At 35.5% G+C, this 14529-nt stretch overlaps 1 protein-coding gene across 3 annotated transcripts in view; it reads right to left on the reverse strand.

The window, feature by feature from the left end:
• The window catches only part of tet3 (tet methylcytosine dioxygenase 3), a 141107-nt gene that overhangs the window by 67433 nt on the left and 59145 nt on the right, over nt 1-14529 (reverse strand). Inside the window, exon 1 of one of the 3 annotated variants that reach the window (XM_028798741.2) lies at nt 11106-11420. The exons of the other annotated variants lie outside the window; for them this stretch is intronic. The gene's annotated coding sequence lies outside the window, so the exon portion shown is untranslated. Of the gene's footprint in view, nt 1-11105; nt 11421-14529 lie in introns of those variants that run through there. 3 annotated transcript variants of the gene reach the window in all.

Below are 14529 nucleotides of genomic sequence, written 5' to 3' on the forward strand. Positions count from 1 at the left end.
TTTAGACATTTAACTTCCCAAAGTTAAAAAAATTAAACCATATACCCTATGTGTCTTTGAAAACCTTAGATGTATTATTTAGACTACATTCACCAGCAACATTGGCTTGTTATTTTAATTCGTACATAACTGCTGATGCAGTTCATAATATGAAAAGACAAAATATTTCAATATTTAAATACTTTATGATTATAATGTAGGCAAATGTAAGAAAATGATAGAGACAACAATACATAGAAATGCACAAAAACCTTTATAAAGATTTTTCATATGAAATGCTTTTTGGTTTAATTTTACTAAAGTGCTACATAAAACTAGCATAAAAATTCTGAAAGAAAGACTATTATGAAAATATAATTTTACTGAAATAATAAAGATATTAGCCTCTGACCACAGAACTAACCTAAATCATTTGCTGGGCATGACAGCTTTAAATATTAGTCCCCGGAAACAGAAACAACAAGCTGCTTTTTGCATGATTCAAAACGGCTAATATTGCTACAGCTATAAAGAATGGCCTCCTGGGATTTTTCATCAGGAATGAACGTTTCCCTTTAAAATGGGTTTCAAGCTAGCAGAGTGTGCTTTGAACAGCTGTGCCTCACTGTGCATGCTTTATGTCATCAGTTTATGAACACAACTGAATCCCTTGGCTCGGTGTTAAGCTGTCACCTCTGTGTGTCATTTCTCCATAGAAACCAAGGCAAGGACTCAGCTGAAGGACATGCATTTTTGAAGGCTCTTTTACAGTGTAGCTCTACTCCATTTCAGAATTTCTGTGCAGCTCTGATCTTATCCGACTCAACCTGGCTCCCTTTAACTCCCTCCTAATTAAAGACTCCAGATATCTCCATATGATCAAGTGAAATCCAGTCCAGTGTTTCCTCATTATGTAGGCTTTGTTTAAGAAATGCTGCATTCAGATTCCAGGTCCATTATTCCACTTTTGTTTCTAACACTTTATCTGTGCTTCTGCTTTCACCACGGTGGCAGTTCATTCCAGTTTTTTAGCTTCATCCAGTGCACAATTTGATTGGCACCACAGCTAATAAAAGCGGAGAGGCAACGCAGTCCTCAGTTATCCAGTGCCTTGTTTTATCTAAGTCCAGGACATCACATGGCTTGTATTCTCTATGGAATTGACATGGATTTAGAATGCATTTGGGCAGGCTCTGTTGTTACTAAGTAGAAAAATCACTCTGAGGCCCTGTACTTTACGTACACCAATGAAAAGCTAAAGTAATTTCCATGTAAAAAAAAATCTGTTCATTTAAATTACAGATGTGTGGCTTTCTTCTGTTCCTCATCAAATATCTGCATTTTACTTGAATAGATGTGTTTTATACATGCATGTTACAAATATCTTGTGGTTAATCTGTAATATTATGATGAAACTCTGAAAATATGGGACACCATAATGAATAATTTACCACTATGCTCATTGGACACTGAGAGAATGCTGTGTTTCAATTTACAGGTTAAGGGCTGAAGACTACTAGCTTTCTAGCCTATTCATAAATTTGGAGAATGTTACCATGCACCACACTCGTTGTTTTCTAACATATACACATATGGTTTCCAAACACCAACTGAGAGCACGCTTGGTGGCTACTGTAATCTTGTTAAATAATTCTGCCTTCATTTTTTTACGGATGATTTTGAGCTCAGTGCTATTAGGGTTTGAGAATACTCTATTACTACTGCTACTACTACTACTAATACTACTACTTAGGTAGGTATCTAAGAAAAAAATGTTAGCTGTTCTGAAGATCAGTATGTTGCAGTTAGTTCTTTCAAGAGGAAATGAAGGTGAAATATGACCACTGAGTGAAGCATACTATCTGGTAGGATTATGTATCAATGTAAAAAGATGTTTACTATTCAGCAGGACTGTATCATCACAGTGTAATGCAGAATATTCCATATGGCTGTGATCCAATTTGTGAAGCTGGGTGTTCTAATTTAGCTCTATATTTCACTCTGTTCAGCTGCTTACTGGCATGCACTGTTATTTAATAGTACTCCAAGGTTTATCCTATTACACAAAACAATTATCCATTGTGTACTGCTGTATTACTTTTTGAATGTTAAAATCATGGTCACATGCATAAGTATGAGGTGTGCTGTAATTGACTATATTGTGTGGTGTATGTCAAAGAACAAGTCTTGAAACAGGAAGCACATGCCAAACACAGATAATCATTGTTCCTTTACAGACAAAATAATCATGCTATTGTCATTTTATTATTTAAGAAAACAGTGCTCAGACTGAATGCAAAACTGAAGCTGCTTCTTATCTGTTACAAGTTACAATACATAGGGTTATACTGTATTCAGTACACTATTCCTGTTTTCAGTTTTTCTTCATCATATTGGTAAGGCTGCACCGGCCAGACGTCCTTCCTCACTCTTTACGTCCATAATGGCCAGCAGATTATCATCAAATATAAATTAGTCTAACCAAGTAGGATGCAGGTATTACATGCAAAATCTCAACCGGGTGGTTAATGAATAATGTAGAAAAAAAAATTCAGAAACACTTTGCATCATAAACAATACAAAAGAACAGATCTTTAACGTTAACGCTTTGTACAGTATATGAAACAAATTTGTAATTAATACTCTTCTAATTTTTTGCAGCATTAACATTGTCATAAACCCCAAAACACCAAAAGAGATGCACTGCCTTCTTCTTGTAATGCTTCCTACATCTAGCTATTGCCTGTTGATAGCAAACCTAGGAAATGGCTAGCAAGTTGAAGGCTTTAGATAAAGTAAAAAATGAGCCGAAAGCAAAAAAAAACAAAAAAAAAAAACAAAAAACAGAAAAAGGAATCTACTAGAAAGCTGGGCTCCCATTCCAAATGTAAAACACTCTGACAGCAAAGTTATACAATCAGCAGTTTAAATAAATAAACATAGATCAGAATCAAAATGAACTGATGAAACTACAAATAAAATTAAAGAACCAAAATGAACTGATGAAACTACAAATAAAATTAAAGACTGGAGCCTCAGTAATCAAATACCTCTTCAAAGCTGTCTGGGTCCTAATAGAAAATAAAATGTATAAAAGAATAATTGATGATGTAAAGTTATAACCGAAAAGTACATAAAATATGGTTTCAGCTCAGCAATTCTTGTTACCTTATGGTACATGGTATGTCTACTGTTAACAAGATGTATTTAGTTCTGCACTACTGTGAATTTTTCTGAAAACTTGTTTTAATTCACTACTGAAAAAGAGTCAAGATCAATACAGTGCTTTATACAATTTTGCTATTTTCACACTATATTTTCAAAACTCAATGACACTTCTGCATAAAATAGTTTTGTTATAATTCAACAATTTATACATGATGAATTTTTAAAAAAATTAAAAATGCATAGTAGTTAGCATTGCTGCTTCGTGGACTCACCCTCTGTGCCCTGTTGTTGACTCTGAGGAGTCTGCACATTTTCTCCATATCTACATGAGTTTTTCTAGAGGTACACTTGTTTTCCTCCCATATGCCTAAAACCATGCTTGTCAGGCTCACTGGTAATTGCAAACTGGCTACGTGAGAGTGTGTGCATGGGTGGACCCTGTGATGGATCAAGAGGGTTTGAGAGGAAAATTATAGAAAAGTAAATATATTATTACAGTGCTTTTCAGGATTTTTCAGGATTAGTGCAGAAGACAACATTGTTAAATCTTATGACCAGTTTTCAGAGTTTGTGGATCATATAAATTCAGGTGGAATGGCAGATAATATTGAATCTGTTGAACAATTGCAGAGGGACTTGGACAGCATACAGGCTTGGACAGATTTGTAGTAGATGAAATTTAATGCAAGTACATGTACAAAGTAAATTGTTAGCTTTGAATACACAATGGGAGGTCAGAAATATAAAAGTACACTTTATAAAAAGGACTTGGGAGTCAGGGGACTCATCACTAACTGCATCCAGTTTACAGAAGCAATCAAGAAACCTAATAAGTTATATAGCACAATGTGCAAAGTACAAGTCAAGGGAGGTTATGCTTAAATTATACAACACACTACTGAGGCCTCATCTGAAGTACTGTGTGCAGTTTTGGTGTTCATATTTCAAAAAAGACAAATCAGCACTACAGAAAGTCCAGAGAAGAGCTACTAGGCTGAATCTGGGACTGAGAGGTATGAATCATGAGGAGACATTGAAGGATTTGAAACTTTTCTCTTTAAGCAAAAGAAAATCAAGAGGAGACATGACTGAAGCGTTTTAATTTATGAAAGGAATTAGTACAGAGGATCTCAGTTGTTACTTTAAAATAAATTCTGCAACAAGGACATAGTTACAAACTTGTTAAGAGTAAATTTCACACAAATGTTAGAAAGTTTTTCTTCACACAAATAACCATAGACACATGAAAAAAATTGCCAAGTGCTGTGGTACAGGACTTTAGGGACCTTCAAATCTCAACTTGATCTTAGTTTGGCCAATCTAGGTATATAGGATAGGCAAACCTGTTGGGCTGAATGATCTGTTCTTTTCACAGTTTTTCTAATGTTCTAATGTTTTAATGTAGTAATGTTCAGTATAACCTAGATTTCCTTTGTAAAGCTGGTCTGTTTTCTTTCAGTATGAACTAAATAATTATACTATATAAAGTGATCAATACATTTCAGATTACCTGTACACTTACAATTAAAGAAAAAAACAAAATAAAAGATATAGTCATCTAATGGCCCCATACTAACAGCCAATATCAAACACAGTAAAAAAAAAAAAAAAGCAAGAGCAAAATAAACATTTTTAGTTCCTCTCCCTTCCACAATGATACCTGAGGCTCACTGAGTGCCAGTCAATGTTTAACACACTAAAGGACTTTGAGTTAATATCTAAGACTACTTGTTAAAGAGTACCTACTGTATGTTAAAAAAGCATAACCCTAAAGCAGAAATTTAAAAAATAATGTAATTATCTAAAAAACTTTTTATTTTGATAATAGTAAATTTAACTGGTACAAAATGCAAGATAAATTTATGTCCAACTGCATAACTGTATTCAACTAACAAATTACACTTTCTTTTACAAGCTAAACAGAACTCTATGACCGATCCAGATAACTGAATATCTGAAATGATTGTAGATGAGGGAAACCAAAGTTAGATATTCATCTAACCTTTTCAGTGTAGTGGTAAACCCCTTTTCCTGGTCCAAAACAAATGGAATACATACGTCATGGTTTCATAAAGGCTCAATGAGATTTTGAAGCAATTTATATATTTTATTAGACAGGAATAAGGAAATTAAGTATATACTGAATATGTACAGTACACAGAAGTATGGCCTTAAGGAAGGTACAAACTATCTGGTAATTTATAGGTGCTTCAGACGTCAATGCAAAGGGTTCAGAAAAAACATGTAAATTCAGTGGGTTGATTTCTGGCCTTTGGTTTTGTGAATATTTGAATTTATAATTATCAACATGTGCTAAGGGTTAAATATAACACTTTTATAAAGTGATCCTTCACAATATTAGCCCTACTGAAGGCATGCTGCCTGCCTAGTTGCTGCAGACTGAGAATAATATGCTCACATCACCCCATCCATAACTAAAACTGGCCACTGTGTCATCTGGTGAAAAAAGATGTTCAACTGATTTTACTACATAAATATTAATGGCTCCTTTTTTCATCAATATTATAACCTATACTTTAAAATTATCACCTGCCTTCAATCCAGATGCTTCTATTTGTTTTTACAAGAATACCACTCAAATTACCTCATGTACTGAAGGAGACAGAGTGTTTTTTGTTTAGATTGCACATTTCTTTTCCAGCCTAGTAACTTACTACATCAAGGATTGCCTAAGATTTTAACTTATTTTACTTATTTCAATAAAATAAAAAGATGTTAGAAATTTCCTAAAATCTAGAATTGAACAAATAAGAGCAGGAGTCAGAAAGTGTGTGCTACAGTATACTGAATTAGGGTGGTCTTCAGCTCTTCAGAGACATGGTATGGTATCTAGTCTTCTCAGGCATCTGTATTTAAGATGAACAATTAAATAAATGCAGCAAGAAGTGGATGTATTCACGACTTTCTCATCAAGCATGATCTCAGTAACAGAACATCACTGGTCATCACATTTGTGTTCTAGTCTTAACTGACAATACTATACATAATTTGAATGCTTTATAAACTACAGAAGAAGCAAACTCATAAAACCTAATACTGATTCACTGATTCAATGTATAATATGACCAATAAAACCTAATGAAATTATAACTGCTTTTAAGTACTGACAAGCCAAACTGAAGGGTAATCAACCACAAATGATCCAATCTTACTGACACTGCTGAGTTCTACTGAGGTGTAGTTTGACTTATATGACACACTCAAAACTGTTAAACAGTTTGTTACATTAGAGAATTCCCAATTATATCTTAAACTTATGGATGAATCAGGTCTGAACATACTTTGCAACCTTAACACAAACACTGTGAATGTAATCTGTGGCAAATTTGATGATTACGAAGGTTTTACTTTAACACTTATGGCCTGTGACAGGTGGGCCAACAAACAATCCTGCTTCTTCCATCAAACGGATGCTCCACATTTAATTTTGTTCCTTTGAGGAAAGTGGAACTAAATTAAAGGAACATCCATCCATCCATCCATTTTCCAACCCGCTGAATCCAAACACAGGGTCACGGGGGTCTGCTGGAGCCAATTCCAGCCAACACAGGGCACAAGGCAGGAACCAATCCCGGGCAGGGTGCCAACCCACCGCAGAAATTAAAGGAACATTAAAGGAAAATTAGGCAACATTTGCCATGTTCTGGATAGAGACAGAAATCAGCATTTATTTAAACACTTTGAATATAAATGTTACACCATCTACATAACAATTGAGGAAATGTATTAGAACCTTAGTTTAAAAAGACAGCCATACACAAAAATACTATAAACTATTTAGACTTGTATATAAACTCCAGTAGCATTAATAATTCACATTGTATAGTTCAATTACAACATCTTTTACTTTTTAAGAGTTCTCTCTCTTTATCAAACCTTTTAAAACTCATTCCCAGATGTATTATTGGAGCTTATGAATGTTTCACAGCTTTAACATCGCAGGTATAACTCATTCTTCACTGTGTCCAGACCAACTTAAATATAAGACTTCCATAAAGTGATTCTTAGAGATGTAAGATTTACACTTACTCTGTAAATATGCCCAACAACTGCTGAAAAAGACAAGCTGCTTACCCAGTTGTTCACATAGTGACTTATAAGATACACCCATACTCATGTCATCACACTGTAGACTTTACAAACTTTCTCAAACATGAGCTGTAAGTTTGGGCCTGTTATTCTTTGATCAGTATCAATCTCTTTGTGAGGCTCAGAAGAACTGTTTTAACTCTGGTTTCAAAACACTTTTTACAGCGTCCCAGCTATGCCTTTGTATGGGGTAAAACATCTGCAAGCCACTTGATCTCACAGATGGTGATTTGGCATTCTTCTTAATTCGCCCTGTTTTGGACCTAAACTTTACCTTCTGATTCTTTGGCCTTCAACAGACCAGTTGCTCCCTTAGAATATTCATAAAAGGCCATCTCTTGCCACAGCTTTTGCAAAAAACACTGTTATTTGGAACAAAGTAACACTCTTATGTTTATAGTGCTTTCTTTCCCAGCATTTTCTGAATCTACATCACCTACTCCTATTTCTCTTTAAAGAAATATTCCTCTCATTGGGTAATACAACTATTTTTTACACAATAATAAATTATATGTTCAGCACATTAGAAATTACTGAAAGAAACATACTTACAAATGCTACAAATAGCAAGCTCGTTTTACCTTAAAGAAATAATTTTACTCTACAGCAGCACCACTGGTTACAACCAAGGAAACTAAAGAGAACTAGTTTAAGTTAGAAAATATTAACTTCTTCTGAATTATAGGTTATAAGTAACAGGCTACAAGCAAACTAAAAAGAATACATTCTATTTTTACTGGTATGACATAAATGACAAATCAAAATCAATATTCTCTCATGACCTATTATAATGTCTTTAAGAAAGGGGCAAGTTTAGTTAAGCTTTACCATAATTTAATGTTTTTCACCTTCATGTCATACCCAAAGCCTTGGTAGAACCTACAGAAACCCAGTTTATCAGTAAAAAAATAAATAGAGACAAGAAGCATCAACTGTATGTTTGCTTTTTCATTCATTACTTTCTGCACCTGCACCTAGACTTTACGTCAGCACTAGTGGCTACAAGACACCTTGAACAACAAACCTGACGAATGCAATACAGTATTTACACAAACATATTCATACACTGGAGGCAGATAGGGAGGGCCAATAAAACCCCTGCAAGTGTCTGGACTATTGAAGAAAAGTCGACTAAAAGAAAAAGCCATGGAGACTAACTGAACATTTAAACTGTCTACCAAGACAAACTCCTTTCAAACTCAGGTAATTCCACGGCAATAAACCAAATCATCATGATGGTGATTTTCAATTGTTTTATGAAAGTAAAATATAATAATAATAATTTGTTGTTGTTTTAACCAAGAAAAGTACAGTTCTGGGCTCCAAGTTACACAATATGATGAAAAACTGTATTTTCTGCAGCAGACTCAGTGGTGGAATTGGTGGCAAGTGGCCACACATTAAGACTTCATAATTAAGTAGCACTAGAAGTGGTGTTCTGCTGAAGCACCCATCCTAGAGTAATACTGGAATCTCTTATGATATTACTGTCCCTTCTGTCTTACATATCCAACGCTTAGAAGTTTTGCCTTTTGTAATGCAAAGTAAACATCAACCGAAATGAGACCCAACACAATGGAATACAACTGAAAATGATTTGATTCATTTCCAAGAATACTATCAGTCCAACTTTATATTGTTTTAGTGCTACATTAAGAAATTGTGAAGATTACTTTCAGAATTTTCTTCTTCGAAGATTTTGAAAGGAATATGGGAATGTCTCTTGGAAACAATTAAATGGAGTGGTGCCCAATTCGCCTCCATTTTTGAGTAATCATTTTATGGCTGATTTGAACTTCTGCAACTACCCAACCACTGTGCCACTGAGATCATTCTTCAGTCCAGTTTAATTTGTACAACTGGTGTTCAAATGTACAAGAAATATTTTAGGCTCAAAGAGAAATTAAATGCAACTGTAAAAGTATAGCAGTACAGCTGAAAGTGAAATATCAGATCTTCTTCAAATGCATACATCAAAATTATGATTTGATGACTGCAGCGGCTCTCAGTCAACGTTAATGTAACATGCACAAAACACAACTACCCAGCATTCTTTGTAATATAAGATAGGCAACACAAGAAAGGTAGAATTTAACAATCGAAATCACATCATGCAGATCTGCAATACTGAAATATTTTTCCACCCCTCAACTTACAGAAGAGAGATCTGAAGGACTACTGTCATCTTATCTATAAAACTGCTCAATCCTTGCCGATACATAATGGACTGTCCTTGGCTTTCTTGACTTGTGATTTTTTAAAACAAAGAAAATGTTAAATGTTCTTAAAATCTGAATCATTGAACTGACTATAGAAAAAGTCAGTTTTCTAGTAACCTGGACAGTGGTGTGTAATAAGGCTAGAAGGAAGAGATTCGTCTTGAAAAATTTGAGGTACTTGCTTCCACTGTGTGCAGACAGCAAAGGATTCTATAGAAATTGAACGAAAGGTATGATGGTTAAACAGAAGAAACAGCAAATTTAAGTTGCGTTCCTTCGACAGGGACCCACTACTGATTTACTCTTTTTACATTTGTTTTTATGTTGAAAAAGAACTGCTCTGTTGGTTGAACTTAACAGTCCTATTTTACATGGCATTCACAGATTTAGCAGAATTTAAACATGTTTTTTGTGGCCCGGGCTTAAACAGCACGCTTACTGATTACGTTACCGCTTGTAGTCCTATGATTCGCTAGTTCACCCCACTGTACGTCATCATAGTGCGCAATAAAGAGACCTCAAAACTTTGAATTAAGTCACAGAACTGCACATCGCTTTTCCTTAAAAAAAAAAAAAAAAGCTTTACTCCTGTGTGGTAAAAGTAGCCAGGAAGCATAAAATTCCTTTTGATTACTGATTTACTGATAAAATAGAGAAAAAAAATACAAGGTAAGCGTTACAAAAAACGGTAATGAAAAGCTGCTGCAAATGTGGGTACAGCAAAAAATTAAAAATAAACGAAAAGGCAAAATGCACTCATAAATAAAAAATAATCTGTCTGATTCAAATGCACACAATCAAATAAGACGAAAATGTCCCCTTTTTCACAAGTATACATACATACAAAATGACAATCCAAAAGGCTTATTAACCTGTACAACTGTTTTGGTCTAGGTATGGTAAAGTTGCATTATGCTCTGCTTGATATAGGGTCACTTCGACAATTTATTTCAACTGCCTTTGAATTTTTCAGCTTGCATACCAAGCTTTTAGATTTTGCTAATTTCAACACATAAAGAGAAGAAACAGGAAGGCATGCTGCAGCCAGTAGTCCTTTTAAAAATGGCTGAAATAATATTTTGAAACATCCTGAAGCATTGCACAAGAAAGAAACAGTTCCTGATTTAGAATAGGTGCAGCACTAAAGAGCCGGCCATGGCATAAAGCAGACTATAATCAAACCAACCCCCCACCCCATCACTTTACAAAGCCGGAGACAATCAGACGCACACATATCCCTAGTAAGTAACCTCTTAGACTCTACCGAGAAAAAAAACGAAAACAGAAAAGCCCCGGCAACAAAAGAATTAATGTGAAATTATATCAGATGACCTTTTGCTAACTAATTTTCAATAAAAATAACAAATCTGTAATTAACACAGGAAGGAAATATCCCATGACTGCTCAATGGTCTTCTTTTAGCAGCACAGTGAAAAGTAAGACACAAAATCAACTCCACTTGAAGGGTAACAGGGTGGTGGCTGGGGATGGGGGAGGATGTGGAATGCCAAAAATGACCAGACAGATAAATACAGCCTTTACTATCACAAACACACTACTCCCTCCAATCTGCTCTAAATCAAGCCATTGACAAAGGCTAGCAAGAAGGATTAAAATCGGTTTACTTACATTGCTAAGGTCCTCCCAAAACAGCTAGAGGTGAATGGAGTGACAAGGCAGCACATTAATAGAAATATGAGTAAAACGTGATGCCCCACCGCAACTAAAAATGTTAAGCAGGAAACTCAGTCGTAATCTGGTTATCTTTTGCGTCTGCATAGACGGATACACTTGCACACAACCACACACACACACACGCAAAGCCTCACATAAGGCTCAATCTAAGTCTCATGCATGCACACAGACGCGCACACACACACACACACACACGCATGCACGCACACACACATACATACACACAGAAATACACTCCTCCCCTTCACCCGACCCACTCTCTCTCCCTCCCTCCCTTTCTGTCTCTCTAACAGTGTCTCCACCTCTTCTCCCATGCAGCTGTAGGGGCCATTATCCTTTTTACACAGTGCACGTACTCTTGAGTGCCAGAAGAACAGCGCAGTGCGGGAACATCACAGATGTCTCCCACAGTGCCAAACACACACACACACACACATTTGCTCAGGAGCAGAAATTAGGCACAACACAAGTAGATCATCACTATCAACTGTTTTGTGAAGGAGGTGCTTTTGAGTAATTTTTTTTTTGTTAAACATTCAATGGTTGATTCATAGATACAATTTTCTGAACTTCTTCCTAAAAAAGAAGAGAAGCGCATAAAAATTCACATGCATGATGTAAGATTTGGGTAACCTTTTTTCTATTTGTATTCAGAGAAACTGTAAAAGAACAGCATATAAATTAAACCGTATCACTAAACCTCATGTTTTCCTTTATTTACTTATTACAATATTTACTTTAATTTTTACACTTCCCTTACTTCATTAAGTAGGTTAAGTAAAGTGGATGAAACTTGCAGAAGATATTTTTTGAGCAGAAATGTTTTTTTTTTGTTTTCCTTGTGATGATGTTAGACCATGAAAACGAAACGGTAGAAATGGAAATAAAAACATCCCATTTTCATGTCTTAATTATATTTCGGTTTACTTTTCCTTCTCATTTGCTTTCATAGATTCACTGTTAGACCGCATGTCACTTAGTGCCCAAAGAAATTGAAATTCTGCTAAACTAAGTGAACACATACTTGGGCACATGTATACACACATGCACATCAAGACTACAAGAAATGACAACATATGATGTAAGTCGAGTGCTTGAACTTTCGCTCCATGAAGTAAAGGACTGTCCTAAAATTAAACCCCTCCCTCTAGTGATGTCACATATTCTAGAGTTCATGTGTTCTGAAATGTTGTGACGGGTTGCTGTTTGCTTAACCCTTCACTAGGAGCAGCCAGTACGGTGAGATTTTTGTTATCCATTTATTGCTTTCTATAGAGCTTGCTGAATTCGTTATTAGAGAAAACAATTTGCATGTTTTTTGCACATAAAGCTTTAGTACTGTATGTCTTTATAAACTCGCAACATTGCACTCTGCGATGCTCATTCTATTCTATTCCATAAATTAATCTGTGTGCGCAAGCAAGTAGATGATGCATGGTTGAAACATTTCTGCTACTCCATTATGGCCGTAAACACATTCAAGGGCTCTGAGGCAGCATTCAGTAAAAATGCTATACAAAAATAAATCCAATGAAATCCTGCTTGCTTATACATTTAATAACATCACCTTTCCATCACAATGAGACTAGCTCTTCTATGAACCCATGTCTGAATGTAGACAAAATTCAGTACCCCACTGTCTAAAGCTACTAGGGACTGTCCATTCTACCTCTTATCTGAAGTTCAGTTTTTCTCTAAGTGGTTCCCAAATTCATTTTTGTAGCTGCTTGTTCTGGCTCTAATTATTTTTTTACTTGGATGCCAATCCCAGCTTAAAAATAATAACTTTTTTCAAGTTAGATACCTCATATTTTTTGTTCTGTATGGTCAGAAGCAGGACACAGTGTGTGATTAACCAGAGAAAGAAATTTAAAAAGGTTGCTTTGACAAAATGTTCTAACTGGAATAAGCAAACAAAGAAAATAAACGGCCAAGTGCATTGCTATAATAGTTTTGACAACAATGCACTCCCTTTATCGTTATTATTTACTTTAATGTAAAGAATTCACTTTCTTCTTACCTTATTTTTACCTCGAATTGCCTCAGAATACAGCAGTTCTAGTGCTGGGAGGTATACCGGTTCATACCGAAAACCGTTTTTCATTTTTGTTATGATATGGATTTTTCTTATACCACAATACCGGTTTAAATAGCCTAAACAACATGGCACAGCGGGAAACTGTTTAAGGGGGGACTTTTTTCACTGCTACACCGCTAAACACGTATGCAACAGAGTGCATGCTTTAATGGAGGTACTGATCGGTGAAAATGGACGGAGAACATTCTGAAACTGAAGCTGTAGCAACGATAAAGTTGAACATGATGACACAGAAAAACTTTTGCCAAAATAAGGAGCCGTGTCTGTTGTCTGGAGATTTTGGTTTTAAAAGGTCGGATATGGACCAAACAACTATTTACTGCAAATGGTGTTGAGCTAAAGTTGTCGCCTGAGGTGGCAACACGAGCAATTTGCTGCACCACCTTAGTCGCAAACATGCTTTGGAGCACCATGAATGTATGGAACTAAGATTGGCTCCCTCCACGTCCTCGGGTAAAACTGAAAAAGCTAGAGGACACTCGAGTCAGATGTCACTTTTAGACGCATTTGCTAGAGGACTGCTTACGACAAAAAAAGCAAGCGGTGGATCGAGATAACCAACGCCATTATAATCCATACAGCTAACGTGTCAGTGGACAGAGATTGTTAACATTAACAGAAAGTGTAGTTGGTTTACAAAAAATATTTACTATTTATTCCTTTTGTAATACATGTTCAGTGCAATACAACTTTTGACAAGCACCTCTGAATATTTTACTAAGTCTAAATGCCTCTTTGGATGGTTGAAAATATTTTGTTTGCAAAATTTGTTCAATAAAATGGTTCTATATTTTGACTGCAACTGTAATGCAATGTGATTCCTTCTCTTCATTAGTGCCACTCCCTTGAAAACTATCACACTTTATGGGGTCATGCAAACCTGTATTAATACTTGTGTGCACATTAAAATGTTTTCTTGTTCAATGTACAATTCTCATGACAGTGGAATAGGTTATTCTTAGCCAGTCTGCTGTAGTAATTGCAGTGGAAAATGTGGTTAACATCCACTCATGCATGGGGAAAAAATACCGTTGAATACCATGAAACTGGTATTATTTTGAAAAATATCGTGATATAGAATTTTGGTCATACCACCCAGCCCTAAGCAGTTCATTTCAAAATGTACAATTAGCTGACAAATGATCATGCGTGCTAATGTGAAGCCTCTCATTGTGTTTAACTCATAGCAAACATTGCAAAAGAAATAAAATTTCAACAAGTGAGTATAAGAAAATAATTAGACTACAGAGCTTTGGTAAA

This window comes from Erpetoichthys calabaricus, chromosome 1 (genome assembly GCF_900747795.2).
Source record: "Erpetoichthys calabaricus chromosome 1, fErpCal1.3, whole genome shotgun sequence".
Lineage (NCBI taxonomy): Eukaryota > Metazoa > Chordata > Cladistia > Polypteriformes > Polypteridae > Erpetoichthys > Erpetoichthys calabaricus.